Raw genomic sequence first — 15829 nt, 5'->3', positions numbered from 1 at the left:
GGGTTCATCTCATACTTCTGAAGGTTTGAGGGTGCTGCCTGTTCCATACTCCCCCTACTCCTCATCTAGCCTTTTAGGGGTACAAACAATAGTAATTGGGGCCCAGTGTGGTTGTGTACGTGTGATATACATACACTTTTTTTGGATCATATTTTCTATTCCGCTATTTAATCAAAAACCTTTGGGGATCAGTTAAATTGGGGGATAGTCTGTGTTGGTACGTGTGAGAGAGATCCACCTTTCCAAGTTGTTGGGGTTCATCTCATACTTCTGAAGGTTTGAGGGTGCTGCCTGTTCCATACCCCCCCTACTCCTCATCTAGCCTTTTAGGGGTACAAACAATAGTAATTGGGGCCTAGTGTGGTTGTGTACGTGTGATATACATACACTTTTTTTGGATCATATTTTCTATTCCGCTATTTAATCAAAAACCTTTGGGGATCAGTTAAATTGGGGGATAGTCTGTGTTGGTACGTGTGAGAGAGATCCACCTTTCCAAGTTGTTGGGGTTCATCTCATACTTCTGAAGGTTTGAGGGTGCTGCCTGTTCCATACTCCCCCTACTCCTAGCCTTTTAGGGGTACAAACAATAGTAATTGGGGCCCAGTGTGGTTGTGTACGTGTGATATACATACACTTTTTTTGGATCATATTTTCTATTCCGCTATTTAATCAAAAACCTTTGGGGATCAGTTAAATTGGGGGATAGTCTGTGTTGGTACGTGTGAGAGAGATCCACCTTTCCAAGTTGTTGGGGTTCATCTCATACTTCTGAAGGTTTGAGGGTGCTGCCTGTTCCATACCCCCCCTACTCCTCATCTAGCCTTTTAGGGGTACAAACAATAGTAATTGGGGCCTAGTGTGGTTGTGTACGTGTGATATACATACACTTTTTTTGGATCATATTTTCTATTCCGCTATTTAATCAAAAACCTTTGGGGATCAGTTAAATTGGGGGATAGTCTGTGTTGGTACGTGTGAGAGAGATCCACCTTTCCAAGTTGTTGGGGTTCATCTCATACTTCTGAAGGTTTGAGGGTGCTGCCTGTTCCATACTCCCCCTACTCCTCATCTAGCCTTTTAGGGGTACAAACAATAGTAATTGGGGCCCAGTGTGGTTGTGTACGTGTGATATACATACACTTTTTTTGGATCATATTTTCTATTCCGCTATTTAATCAAAAACCTTTGGGGATCAGTTAAATTGGGGGATAGTCTGTGTTGGTACGTGTGAGAGAGATCCACCTTTCCAAGTTGTTGGGGTTCATCTCATACTTCTGAAGGTTTGAGGGTGCTGCCTGTTCCATACCCCCCCTACTCCTCATCTAGCCTTTTAGGGGTACAAACAATAGTAATTGGGGCCTAGTGTGGTTGTGTACGTGTGATATACATACACTTTTTTTGGATCATATTTTCTATTCCGCTATTTAATCAAAAACCTTTGGGGATCAGTTAAATTGGGGGATAGTCTGTGTTGGTACGTGTGAGAGAGATCCACCTTTCCAAGTTGTTGGGGTTCATCTCATACTTCTGAAGGTTTGAGGGTGCTGCCTGTTCCATACTCCCCCTACTCCTAGCCTTTTAGGGGTACAAACAATAGTAATTGGGGCCCAGTGTGGTTGTGTACGTGTGATATACATACACTTTTTTTGGATCATATTTTCTATTCCGCTATTTAATCAAAAACCTTTGGGGATCAGTTAAATTGGGGGATAGTCTGTGTTGGTACGTGTGAGAGAGATCCACCTTTCCAAGTTGTTGGGGTTCATCTCATACTTCTGAAGGTTTGAGGGTGCTGCCTGTTCCATACCCCCCCTACTCCTCATCTAGCCTTTTAGGGGTACAAACAATAGTAATTGGGGCCTAGTGTGGTTGTGTACGTGTGATATACATACACTTTTTTTGGATCATATTTTCTATTCCGCTATTTAATCAAAAACCTTTGGGGATCAGTTAAATTGGGGGATAGTCTGTGTTGGTACGTGTGAGAGAGATCCACCTTTCCAAGTTGTTGGGGTTCATCTCATACTTCTGAAGGTTTGAGGGTGCTGCCTGTTCCATACTCCCCCTACTCCTCATCTAGCCTTTTAGGGGTACAAACAATAGTAATTGGGGCCCAGTGTGGTTGTGTACGTGTGATATACATACACTTTTTTTGGATCATATTTTCTATTCCGCTATTTAATCAAAAACCTTTGGGGATCAGTTAAATTGGGGGATAGTCTGTGTTGGTACGTGTGAGAGAGATCCACCTTTCCAAGTTGTTGGGGTTCATCTCATACTTCTGAAGGTTTGAGGGTGCTGCCTGTTCCATACTCCCCCTACTCCTAGCCTTTTAGGGGTACAAACAATAGTAATTGGGGCCTAGTGTGGTTGTGTACGTGTGATATACATACACTTTTTTTGGATCATATTTTCTATTCCGCTATTTAATCAAAAACCTTTGGGGATCAGTTAAATTGGGGGATAGTCTGTGTTGGTACGTGTGAGAGAGATCCACCTTTCCAAGTTGTTGGGGTTCATCTCATACTTCTGAAGGTTTGAGGGTGCTGCCTGTTCCATACCCCCCCTACTCCTCATCTAGCCTTTTAGGGGTACAAACAATAGTAATTGGGGCCTAGTGTGGTTGTGTACGTGTGATATACATACACTTTTTTTGGATCATATTTTCTATTCCGCTATTTAATCAAAAACCTTTGGGGATCAGTTAAATTGGGGGATAGTCTGTGTTGGTACGTGTGAGAGAGATCCACCTTTCCAAGTTGTTGGGGTTCATCTCATACTTCTGAAGGTTTGAGGGTGCTGCCTGTTCCATACTCCCCCTACTCCTCATCTAGCCTTTTAGGGGTACAAACAATAGTAATTGGGGCCCAGTGTGGTTGTGTACGTGTGATATACATACACTTTTTTTGGATCATATTTTCTATTCCGCTATTTAATCAAAAACCTTTGGGGATCAGTTAAATTGGGGGATAGTCTGTGTTGGTACGTGTGAGAGAGATCCACCTTTCCAAGTTGTTGGGGTTCATCTCATACTTCTGAAGGTTTGAGGGTGCTGCCTGTTCCATACTCCCCCTACTCCTCATCTAGCCTTTTAGGGGTACAAACAATAGTAATTGGGGCCCAGTGTGGTTGTGTACGTGTGATATACATACACTTTTTTTGGATCATATTTTCTATTCCGCTATTTAATCAAAAACCTTTGGGGATCAGTTAAATTGGGGGATAGTCTGTGTTGGTACGTGTGAGAGAGATCCACCTTTCCAAGTTGTTGGGGTTCATCTCATACTTCTGAAGGTTTGAGGGTGCTGCCTGTTCCATACTCCCCCTACTCCTAGCCTTTTAGGGGTACAAACAATAGTAATTGGGGCCTAGTGTGGTTGTGTACGTGTGATATACATACACTTTTTTTGGATCATATTTTCTATTCCGCTATTTAATCAAAAACCTTTGGGGATCAGTTAAATTGGGGGATAGTCTGTGTTGGTACGTGTGAGAGAGATCCACCTTTCCAAGTTGTTGGGGTTCATCTCATACTTCTGAAGGTTTGAGGGTGCTGCCTGTTCCATACCCCCCCTACTCCTCATCTAGCCTTTTAGGGGTACAAACAATAGTAATTGGGGCCTAGTGTGGTTGTGTACGTGTGATATACATACACTTTTTTTGGATCATATTTTCTATTCCGCTATTTAATCAAAAACCTTTGGGGATCAGTTAAATTGGGGGATAGTCTGTGTTGGTACGTGTGAGAGAGATCCACCTTTCCAAGTTGTTGGGGTTCATCTCATACTTCTGAAGGTTTGAGGGTGCTGCCTGTTCCATACCCCCCCTACTCCTCATCTAGCCTTTTAGGGGTACAAACAATAGTAATTGGGGCCTAGTGTGGTTGTGTACGTGTGATATACATACACTTTTTTTGGATCATATTTTCTATTCCGCTATTTAATCAAAAACCTTTGGGGATCAGTTAAATTGGGGGATAGTCTGTGTTGGTACGTGTGAGAGAGATCCACCTTTCCAAGTTGTTGGGGTTCATCTCATACTTCTGAAGGTTTGAGGGTGCTGCCTGTTCCATACTCCCCCTACTCCTCATCTAGCCTTTTAGGGGTACAAACAATAGTAATTGGGGCCCAGTGTGGTTGTGTACGTGTGATATACATACACTTTTTTTGGATCATATTTTCTATTCCGCTATTTAATCAAAAACCTTTGGGGATCAGTTAAATTGGGGGATAGTCTGTGTTGGTACGTGTGAGAGAGATCCACCTTTCCAAGTTGTTGGGGTTCATCTCATACTTCTGAAGGTTTGAGGGTGCTGCCTGTTCCATACCCCCCCTACTCCTCATCTAGCCTTTTAGGGGTACAAACAATAGTAATTGGGGCCTAGTGTGGTTGTGTACGTGTGATATACATACACTTTTTTTGGATCATATTTTCTATTCCGCTATTTAATCAAAAACCTTTGGGGATCAGTTAAATTGGGGGATAGTCTGTGTTGGTACGTGTGAGAGAGATCCACCTTTCCAAGTTGTTGGGGTTCATCTCATACTTCTGAAGGTTTGAGGGTGCTGCCTGTTCCATACTCCCCCTACTCCTAGCCTTTTAGGGGTACAAACAATAGTAATTGGGGCCCAGTGTGGTTGTGTACGTGTGATATACATACACTTTTTTTGGATCATATTTTCTATTCCGCTATTTAATCAAAAACCTTTGGGGATCAGTTAAATTGGGGGATAGTCTGTGTTGGTACGTGTGAGAGAGATCCACCTTTCCAAGTTGTTGGGGTTCATCTCATACTTCTGAAGGTTTGAGGGTGCTGCCTGTTCCATACCCCCCTACTCCTCATCTAGCCTTTTAGGGGTACAAACAATAGTAATTGGGGCCTAGTGTGGTTGTGTACGTGTGATATACATACACTTTTTTTGGATCATATTTTCTATTCCGCTATTTAATCAAAAACCTTTGGGGATCAGTTAAATTGGGGGATAGTCTGTGTTGGTACGTGTGAGAGAGATCCACCTTTCCAAGTTGTTGGGGTTCATCTCATACTTCTGAAGGTTTGAGGGTGCTGCCTGTTCCATACTCCCCCTACTCCTCATCTAGCCTTTTAGGGGTACAAACAATAGTAATTGGGGCCCAGTGTGGTTGTGTACGTGTGATATACATACACTTTTTTTGGATCATATTTTCTATTCCGCTATTTAATCAAAAACCTTTGGGGATCAGTTAAATTGGGGGATAGTCTGTGTTGGTACGTGTGAGAGAGATCCACCTTTCCAAGTTGTTGGGGTTCATCTCATACTTCTGAAGGTTTGAGGGTGCTGCCTGTTCCATACTCCCCCTACTCCTAGCCTTTTAGGGGTACAAACAATAGTAATTGGGGCCTAGTGTGGTTGTGTACGTGTGATATACATACACTTTTTTTGGATCATATTTTCTATTCCGCTATTTAATCAAAAACCTTTGGGGATCAGTTAAATTGGGGGATAGTCTGTGTTGGTACGTGTGAGAGAGATCCACCTTTCCAAGTTGTTGGGGTTCATCTCATACTTCTGAAGGTTTGAGGGTGCTGCCTGTTCCATACCCCCCCTACTCCTCATCTAGCCTTTTAGGGGTACAAACAATAGTAATTGGGGCCTAGTGTGGTTGTGTACGTGTGATATACATACACTTTTTTTGGATCATATTTTCTATTCCGCTATTTAATCAAAAACCTTTGGGGATCAGTTAAATTGGGGGATAGTCTGTGTTGGTACGTGTGAGAGAGATCCACCTTTCCAAGTTGTTGGGGTTCATCTCATACTTCTGAAGGTTTGAGGGTGCTGCCTGTTCCATACTCCCCCTACTCCTCATCTAGCCTTTTAGGGGTACAAACAATAGTAATTGGGGCCCAGTGTGGTTGTGTACGTGTGATATACATACACTTTTTTTGGATCATATTTTCTATTCCGCTATTTAATCAAAAACCTTTGGGGATCAGTTAAATTGGGGGATAGTCTGTGTTGGTACGTGTGAGAGAGATCCACCTTTCCAAGTTGTTGGGGTTCATCTCATACTTCTGAAGGTTTGAGGGTGCTGCCTGTTCCATACTCCCCCTACTCCTCATCTAGCCTTTTAGGGGTACAAACAATAGTAATTGGGGCCCAGTGTGGTTGTGTACGTGTGATATACATACACTTTTTTTGGATCATATTTTCTATTCCGCTATTTAATCAAAAACCTTTGGGGATCAGTTAAATTGGGGGATAGTCTGTGTTGGTACGTGTGAGAGAGATCCACCTTTCCAAGTTGTTGGGGTTCATCTCATACTTCTGAAGGTTTGAGGGTGCTGCCTGTTCCATACTCCCCCTACTCCTAGCCTTTTAGGGGTACAAACAATAGTAATTGGGGCCTAGTGTGGTTGTGTACGTGTGATATACATACACTTTTTTTGGATCATATTTTCTATTCCGCTATTTAATCAAAAACCTTTGGGGATCAGTTAAATTGGGGGATAGTCTGTGTTGGTACGTGTGAGAGAGATCCACCTTTCCAAGTTGTTGGGGTTCATCTCATACTTCTGAAGGTTTGAGGGTGCTGCCTGTTCCATACCCCCCCTACTCCTCATCTAGCCTTTTAGGGGTACAAACAATAGTAATTGGGGCCTAGTGTGGTTGTGTACGTGTGATATACATACACTTTTTTTGGATCATATTTTCTATTCCGCTATTTAATCAAAAACCTTTGGGGATCAGTTAAATTGGGGGATAGTCTGTGTTGGTACGTGTGAGAGAGATCCACCTTTCCAAGTTGTTGGGGTTCATCTCATACTTCTGAAGGTTTGAGGGTGCTGCCTGTTCCACACCCCCCCTACTCCTCATCTAGCCTTTTAGGGGTACAAACAATAGTAATTGGGGCCTAGTGTGGTTGTGTACGTGTGATATACATACACTTTTTTTGGATCATATTTTCTATTCCGCTATTTAATCAAAAACCTTTGGGGATCAGTTAAATTGGGGGATAGTCTGTGTTGGTACGTGTGAGAGAGATCCACCTTTCCAAGTTGTTGGGGTTCATCTCATACTTCTGAAGGTTTGAGGGTGCTGCCTGTTCCATACTCCCCCTACTCCTCATCTAGCCTTTTAGGGGTACAAACAATAGTAATTGGGGCCCAGTGTGGTTGTGTACGTGTGATATACATACACTTTTTTTGGATCATATTTTCTATTCCGCTATTTAATCAAAAACCTTTGGGGATCAGTTAAATTGGGGGATAGTCTGTGTTGGTACGTGTGAGAGAGATCCACCTTTCCAAGTTGTTGGGGTTCATCTCATACTTCTGAAGGTTTGAGGGTGCTGCCTGTTCCATACTCCCCCTACTCCTCATCTAGCCTTTTAGGGGTACAAACAATAGTAATTGGGGCCCAGTGTGGTTGTGTACGTGTGATATACATACACTTTTTTTGGATCATATTTTCTATTCCGCTATTTAATCAAAAACCTTTGGGGATCAGTTAAATTGGGGGATAGTCTGTGTTGGTACGTGTGAGAGAGATCCACCTTTCCAAGTTGTTGGGGTTCATCTCATACTTCTGAAGGTTTGAGGGTGCTGCCTGTTCCATACCCCCCCTACTCCTCATCTAGCCTTTTAGGGGTACAAACAATAGTAATTGGGGCCTAGTGTGGTTGTGTACGTGTGATATACATACACTTTTTTTGGATCATATTTTCTATTCCGCTATTTAATCAAAAACCTTTGGGGATCAGTTAAATTGGGGGATAGTCTGTGTTGGTACGTGTGAGAGAGATCCACCTTTCCAAGTTGTTGGGGTTCATCTCATACTTCTGAAGGTTTGAGGGTGCTGCCTGTTCCATACCCCCCCTACTCCTCATCTAGCCTTTTAGGGGTACAAACAATAGTAATTGGGGCCTAGTGTGGTTGTGTACGTGTGATATACATACACTTTTTTTGGATCATATTTTCTATTCCGCTATTTAATCAAAAACCTTTGGGGATCAGTTAAATTGGGGGATAGTCTGTGTTGGTACGTGTGAGAGAGATCCACCTTTCCAAGTTTTTGGGGTTCATCTCATACTTCTGAAGATTTGAGGGTGCTGCATGTTCCATACTCCTCTTCCTCATCCTCCCTTTAGGGTAGGAAAAAATTTAATCGGGCCTAGTCTGTGTTTGTACGTGTGAGATACACAGTTTTTTATCCTATTCCGCTATTCAATACACACCCTTTTGGTGTAAAAAACATTAAATTGCGGCATAGTTTGCATATTTGACATTTGCATATATTGTGCCTTGTTGCGCTGTTTTGGGTACTCCACCAACATGGCCAGTGGCAATGACGCCATTCTCAGCTTAACTATCCCACTTCTATGCCTCCTTGAAAAAACAATTTGGGCGATGATGGAAGAGGATGTGGCACAGGATGAGGAGGAGGAGGAGGAGGATGAAGAGGTAACATTTCAAAGGCTTTCAGGGCAGTCATTCGCAAGGGGCTCCGAGGGTGGGTTCCTGCACACACAAACGCCAGGGACACAATTGTCCAGCAGGGGCACAGTTCTGGAGGATGAGGAGGATGAGGAGGAGGAGGAGCTGGAGGAGGAGATGGAACCATGTTCACAGCAGGGTGGCACCCAGGCCAGCTCATGGCCATCACTGGTGCGTGGCTGGGGGGATACAGAGGACACGGACGATACACCTCCCACAGAGGACAGCCTTTCGTCGCCTCTGGGCAGCCTGGCACACATGAGCGATTACATGCTGCAGTGTCTCCACAACGACCGCCGAGTTGCCCACATTCTAACTTGTGCTGATTACTGGGTGGCCACGCTGCTGGATCCCCGTTACAAGGACAACGTACCGTCCTTAATTCACTCACTGGAGCGCGATCGCAAGATGCGCGAGTACAAGCGCACGCTGGTAGACGCCATGCTGCTGGCATTCCCATCTGACAGCGGGGCCACAGTGGAAGCACAAGGCAGAGGAGGAGGAGGAGGAGGTCGCCAACGCAACCAGGGCACCGCCAGCACCTCAGAAGGCAGGGTTAGCATGGCCGAAATGTGGAAAAGCTTTGTCAGCACGCCACAACAAACAGCAGCACCAGCAGCTCAGATGGAACGTCTTAGCAGGAGGCAGCATTTTACCAACATGGTGGAGCAGTATGTGTGCACACGCCTACATGTAGTGAATGACGGGTCTGCCCCCTTCAACTTCTGGGTCTCCAAATTGGGCACATGGCCTGAGCTTGCCCTTTACGCCTTGGAGGTGCTGGCGTGCCCTGCAGCCAGTGTATTATCTGAACGGGTATTTAGCACGGCTGGGGGCGTTATAACAGACAAGCGCAGCCGCCTGTCCAGAGACAATGTGGACAAGCTCACGTTCATTAAAATGAACCAGGCATGGATCCCACGGGACTTTTCCGTACCTTATGCAGAATAGCAATGGATACCGACCTTACCCACCCATTGTTCCATTTTTGCTCTTTCTCACTCTTTTGGGGTGTACCCTCATTTAAAATTTTTGAAAAGAAGCAGTGTTGGCTACCTCGTCCTCCTCCTCAGGGCCAGATTAATGTAGGGGCTATTGGAGCTGCAGCTCCAGGCCCCTACCTTTTATATAGGCCCCGGGTTGGCCATATTCACTGTTACCGCTCTTCTGTCACTTGTAAACACAGAAGTCTGGCTTCTATGCTCGCTTCCCCAGGCAGCACCCTCAGAACCTCCCCACACAGCGTGAAGGCCGGACAAGGAGGGACAGTTGGCGATGCATGGATGTGTTTATGGGCTTCAGAGACAGCATCCCATGTTGAATTAGGCATGCATGGCTGCACCCTTCCTCCTCTGGGTGCATGGCAAGGCACGGCCCTTAAGGCCCTTCAAAATCCTCAGCACCAAGCCCATGATGCTGTTAATCCGGCCCTGGTCCTCCTCCACCGCCGCTTCCACCTACACCGTCCATAGGTGTGCGCAGCCTATTGCATTAAGGTGTGCACCCCAAAGTTGAAATACACATGCATGTGTTTGCCAGCAGGGAGAGTAATGTATCGGGGCCATGTACCTGTAGGCAAGGAGAAATAGAGCAGAGCAGGTCCCAGGGAGATCTTTCCCATCTCCTCACTGGCAATGCTATGTGCCCTAGGTGATTAGGGTGTGCCCAGGCACACCCAGCACACCCTGTGCGCACGCCTATGTCACCGCCACATCCACCACCACCTCAACCTCCCTCCTACTCCATATGGGCCTCGTCCTTCAGAGATGAAGAAGAACATTGTTTTATTTTTCTGTTTTTTTTTGTTGTTTTAAGTTATTTCCCTATCCACATTTGTTTGCAGAGCACTTGCCATGCTCTTAATTACGTTTTGCTGCCATTTGCAGCACTCTAGCCCTTTCCTTTGGTGTTTTAGAGCCATTTTAGTGCCTTAAAGTTCGGGTCCCCATTGACTTCAATGGGGTTCGATGTCCGGGAAAAGTTCGGTAAAAGTCCGGGACACGGACCCGGACTTTTTTTTAAAGTTCGGCCGAACCCGTCGAACACGGACATCTAGGTGTCCGCTCAACCCTATTTATAAGTGGTCAGAGTGGGGATATTGAGCATTATGGCTGTTTGTATGATCATAGGAACTGGAGTAAGTTAAGTACAGGATTACAGTACATGGGATGCAAGGGATATCAGAAAACAAAATAAAGAAAGCAGATTTAGGGAGGTAAAACTAATTCAAGCAGGGGAATTTTGAAGAATGTTGAAAGAAAGTAAGCGAACGATATGAATGTGTTGTGTACAAATGGGAAAAATGTAAGGGTCCGGATTTTAGAGAGATAATTGTGTATGTGTGTGAATGCTGGAACTTTTAGTTCCACATCTTATGTGTGTCCTGTTAGCTCTGTGCAGATGTGACCCCCTCCCTTTTTCTTTTTCTCATGAAAGAATTTGCTGGATGAGACAATAGTGATAACTGGCAAGGTCATGAGATGAGTACGAGTAATGCCCCATACACACGTGCAGATTATCTGCAAACTTTTGTCTGTAGACTTACCAAAACCATATAATATGAGGTCAAATCTAAACACTTTCAATTTGTATGCAATCCGGCAGGCCCTTGCACTACATAGAAAAGGTAAGTCTGCAGACAAAAGTCTGCAGATAATCTGCACGTGTGTATGGGGCATAATATTAACAAAATGTGCTGGGTTAATTAATCTAACGATAAACAATAAAATCACAGTTATTTTAAATCTGTTTTCCAAACATGGCAAAATGAAGGATACATAGAATAACACAAATTAAATATCCTTTGACAGTGAAAACAGTGCATTTTAAAAAAAAAAGGAAAATTAGGTAAAAAGTATAAATATAACAGGCCCATCATGCCAAGTCCACACACCCTGTTAGGATAGATTCCACCTGCAGCCAGCTGTTTTATAGTTTTTGATCTGGCTGATGATTTTTCTGTTCTTTCATATACAGATTGTTGGTACTTTTTGTTTTATTTATTTTCATTTTTGAAACCCGAAGCAGAATGTGTGGATTGTGAAATTATGTTTCCTGGCTCTGCGTCATGCCATCAGACTACGGGTCAACTCCGCCCCCTTGACCCCCATAGGACATCCCTGAAATAGCATAAAAGGCAGGCAGTACCTGGTGGAGGTGTTCTTTTATCGTCCTCACTCCGGACACCTTGAAAAAAAAAAAAAAAAATGTTATCCTTCCTTGTGGCCTTCCCAGGTTCAGCCGCTCTCCTGGGCAAGAAGACCCCCTCTTATAGGCTGTAAATCTCCCTCAATGGTGGGTTCCCCTTGGTGCTGGGGGTAAGTAACATTGCAGTATAAATTGCTGCATTTCATACTGATACCATTACTTGACAGTTAAAAGGATGCCGTATTCCAGTGGAGGATCTTTCCTCGCTTTTGTTTCAGTATGAATGATGAAGCTGGCTGGCAATTTTTTTGCTGTATTTTTCTCCCCTTAAACATGCTTGCTGACTCTTGTAGTTCGCTAGAGATGGTGGTTTTGCATGCTCCAGTGTGGGGGAGGGGGCCAGCCCAGGCTTCCTCTGATCACTATGGAGCTGTTGGTTAATCAGTGGAGGCAGTCTGCAGGTGCAGCTGGCTTCCTTTTCCTCTGCGGCCAATACACTGTGTGTAACTGGGTCTCTGCTGCCCTCACTGTGAATACATGTACATCCTGGTCTACTTTGCTTGTGTTGAAGCTTGGGGTATTTTTGTCTAAAGCTGCCGCCAGCCTCAAAGCACTGAAGATTTTTTGGGAAGGAATGCGTTTTGTTTTTCTTTATCTTTTTTTGGAAAAAAAAAGAGAGAGCAATGTATGTGGCCAGGACGGAATACATTTTCGTCAATTGGTCACTCCGAATAGACCTGATCGAGTGTGGAGCCACAGTGTAGTGGGGATAATTGTGAACTAAGCACCCTGCAACCTTGATTTTAATTCCCCAGGAGATCACATACTGAAATATTGACACGGCTGTGAATACTGTCACTTGGCGAATGCTTCACATCATCTTATCACTAATTTGGAGGATATGTCAGAAATACCTTAAGAAGGTAGTCCAAGGATCTTCCTCTCATTATGCTTAGCACAATGAGGTGCTGGGAGGATACGTTGTCAGGAAGGAGAATGTGTCTATGCCTTAATGGAGTAGTCAGAGGTTCTCCTGTCCACTATTTATAGCCTCAAAGTTACTGTGAACACTGGATGTAGTTACCATTCCCAACTGTTGCTACCTGCTGCAGAAACAACAACAAGGTTACTTCTGTTTGCAGGCGACAGACAACAGCATAAGCTGGCACTTTATGTGCAGCCTGTGGCTATCCTATTGGTCCTTATTGCTTAGAGCATATGAAGTTCTCCATGGGTGGAGGAGAAAGGGCTCTGGTTGGGAAGCTTGAGTTACGTTTTCTCAGTTTCAGGTAAAGGCTTGTTTGCCTGGCTCTTTGAGATGGCCCAGGACTACAGCATCAGAGTTGCCTTAGTGGAGATAGCCTATGGCCACACCACACCACCCTGTATGTGCTTGATCTCCAGGGCCGATCCTAGGGTCTGGCGCCCCCACATGGGCGTGATCATCTTACTAACTTCTCCCCTTTACAAATGTTTCTATGGCAATGGCTCAAACGCAGAGATGCTCCCCTAAGAAGTCTTCTTTACCCCGGGACCCTCCCACGATCTCTTAACAATAAACTAATTACAGTAAGAGAAGCAGAGTACTCTAATGGGAACTGGAGGGGGGTTTCTCTAATGGACACAGAGAGGGCATCTGTTAGAGAGTCTGTTAGACAGAGCCCTCAGACAGGAGATGGTAAGAGACTGCAGATTTGATACAAGAGATGGTCAGAGACTGCGGATATGATACAAGAGATCAATGCATTGATGCAGCCTCATCAGTGCCCACCAAATGCAGCCTAATCAGTGCCCACCAAATGCAGCCTCATCAGTGCCCACCAAATGCAGCCTCATCAGTGGCCACCAAATGCAGATTACCAGTGCCCACCAAATGCAGCCTCATCAGTGCCCACCAAATGCAGCCTCATCAGTGGCCACCAAATGCAGATTACCAGTGCCCACCAAATGCAGATTACCAGTGACCACCAAATGCAGCCTTATCAGTGCCCACCAAATGCAGCCTACCAGAGCCCACCAAATGCAGCCTACCAGAGCCCACCAAATGCAGCCTACCAGTGCCCACCAAATGCAGCTTACCAGAGCCCACTAAATGTAGCTTACAAGTGCCCACCAAATGCAGGTTATCAGTGCCCACCAAATGCAGCCTACCAGTGCCCACCAAATGCAGCTTACCAGAGCCCACCAAATTCAGATTACCAGTGCCCACCAAATGCAGCTTACCAGTGCCCACCAAGTGCAGCTTACCAGTGCCCACCAAGTGCAGCCTACCAGTGCCCACCAAGTGCAAGCCTACCAGTGCCCACCAAGTGCAAGCCTACCAGTGTCCACCAAATGCACAGTATGCAGGGAACAGTAGTGTGTAATGCATAAAAAGAGTCAGGAGTACAAAAGAGTGCAGGAGACAGGGGTGCATATTTCAGTGTAGGGGTAAGGAAAGGACAACATTCCTCCCACATAAAAAAGATGGTCAGAGACTGTGGGCAAGATACAAGAGACTGTCAGGGACTGCGGGCATGATACAAGAGACTGCAGACATGATACAGGAGATGGTCAGATACTGCAGACATGATACAGGAGATGGTTAGAGACTGCAGACATGATACAGGAGATGGTTAGAGACTGCAGATATCGTACAAGAGATGGTCAGACTGCGGGCATGATACAAGGGACTATCAGACTGCGGGCATGATACAAGGGACTGTCAGACTGCAGGCATGATACAAGAGACTGTCAGACTGCGGGCATGATACAAGGGACTGTCAGACTGCGGGCATGATACAAGGGACTGTCAGACTGCGGGCATGATATAAGAGACTGTCAGCATGATACAAGAGACTGTCAGACTGCAGGCATGATACAAGAGACTTGGGCACAGTGGCACAGGGGAAGGTTTTCAGTTCTGCCTTCTAAGCCAGTAGCGCTGCGGTTCTCTCAGCCAGAGGTTCCAGGTTCCTCGCTTCGTTTCCAACAACCTTCTGTGGTGGACCAAGAGGTGCAACCTCTCCCTGGGCGGGCCTGTCAGCCCTGGAGACTGAATCACGATTACTTCGGATGCCAGTCTCAAGAGTTGGGGGGCGCATTGCCTACAATTGAAAGTGCAGGGAGTGTGGGACCAGAGTTTACAATGTTCCTCGAATCTCCTAGAACTAACAGCGGCCAGGGAGGCGCTGAAGACATTTCTAATCCAAGGCAGGAGAGTCAGACTTCTCATGGACAATACGACGGCAGTATCGTACATTGTGAAACAAGGGGCGACAAGAAGTCTGCCTTTTCCTATAGGCAATTGCGGAGATCTTCTCCTTGGCCGAAGCCCACTTGCTGGACCATTCAGAATCGTGTCTCCCGGGCCCTCAGAATACCCTAGCAGACCAGTGGATAGACTTAATGGCGACACCGTTCAACTGTCAAGTTTTTTTCCCCACTTCTTCTGCCCGCAAGCTCTGGCCCAGGATGCTCTCTATCAGAATTAGGGCTTCAAGCAGGTCTACCTATTTCCACCAATTATTCTGATCCTCAAATCATTGGTGAAGATCATGGAGGAGGGAGTACCGGCTATTGTCATAGCTCCATTCTGGCCGAGGAGGCCATGGTTTCATCTTCTTGGTCGTCTGGTGGCGTGTACTCCAATAGGGCTCCCTCAGGTCAGGGACCTTCTCATTTGCAACGGCCACACTCACCCCAACTCGGCCTGTCTGGTCTTGACTGTATAGAATTTGAAAGGAGCAAGCTCCAGAACCTGAATCTCTCTGACTCAGTGATGTCCACCATTCTGTCATCCAGTAAAGAATCTACTAATTCTAGAGTGAGGCAGAGGTTCGAGGCTTTCTCAGTCCAACAGGGATTTTCTTTCCGTTTCCCCTCAGTGGCAAATATATTGTATTTTCTGCAGTACGGCCTCGACTTGGGACTAAGGTTCAACATGCTTAAAGTACAAATTTCAGCACTTTCGGCCCTTACAGATACCTCATGGTCAAAGGAGTCTCTAGTAGTTTGTTTCCTCCGTGCGGCAATCAAGATATGCCCGCCTATTCGTCCTTTTCTATCCAAAGTGGGATTTACCATTACCATTAGTATTAATGGGGTTGCTAAAAAGCCCCCTTTTTTTCCCAGATTCGGACAGTCCTTTATGGTACCTGACATTAAAGACGGTTTTCTTGACAGTTTTGGTCTCAGCCAGACGAGTCTCAGACATTGCGGCCT

Source organism: Pelophylax lessonae (genome assembly GCF_965119305.1).
Source record: "Pelophylax lessonae genome assembly, chromosome: 1".
NCBI classification, from domain to species: domain Eukaryota; kingdom Metazoa; phylum Chordata; class Amphibia; order Anura; family Ranidae; genus Pelophylax; species Pelophylax lessonae.
The sequence above is the reverse complement of the archived record's forward strand: the minus strand, read 5'-3'. Positions refer to the sequence as shown.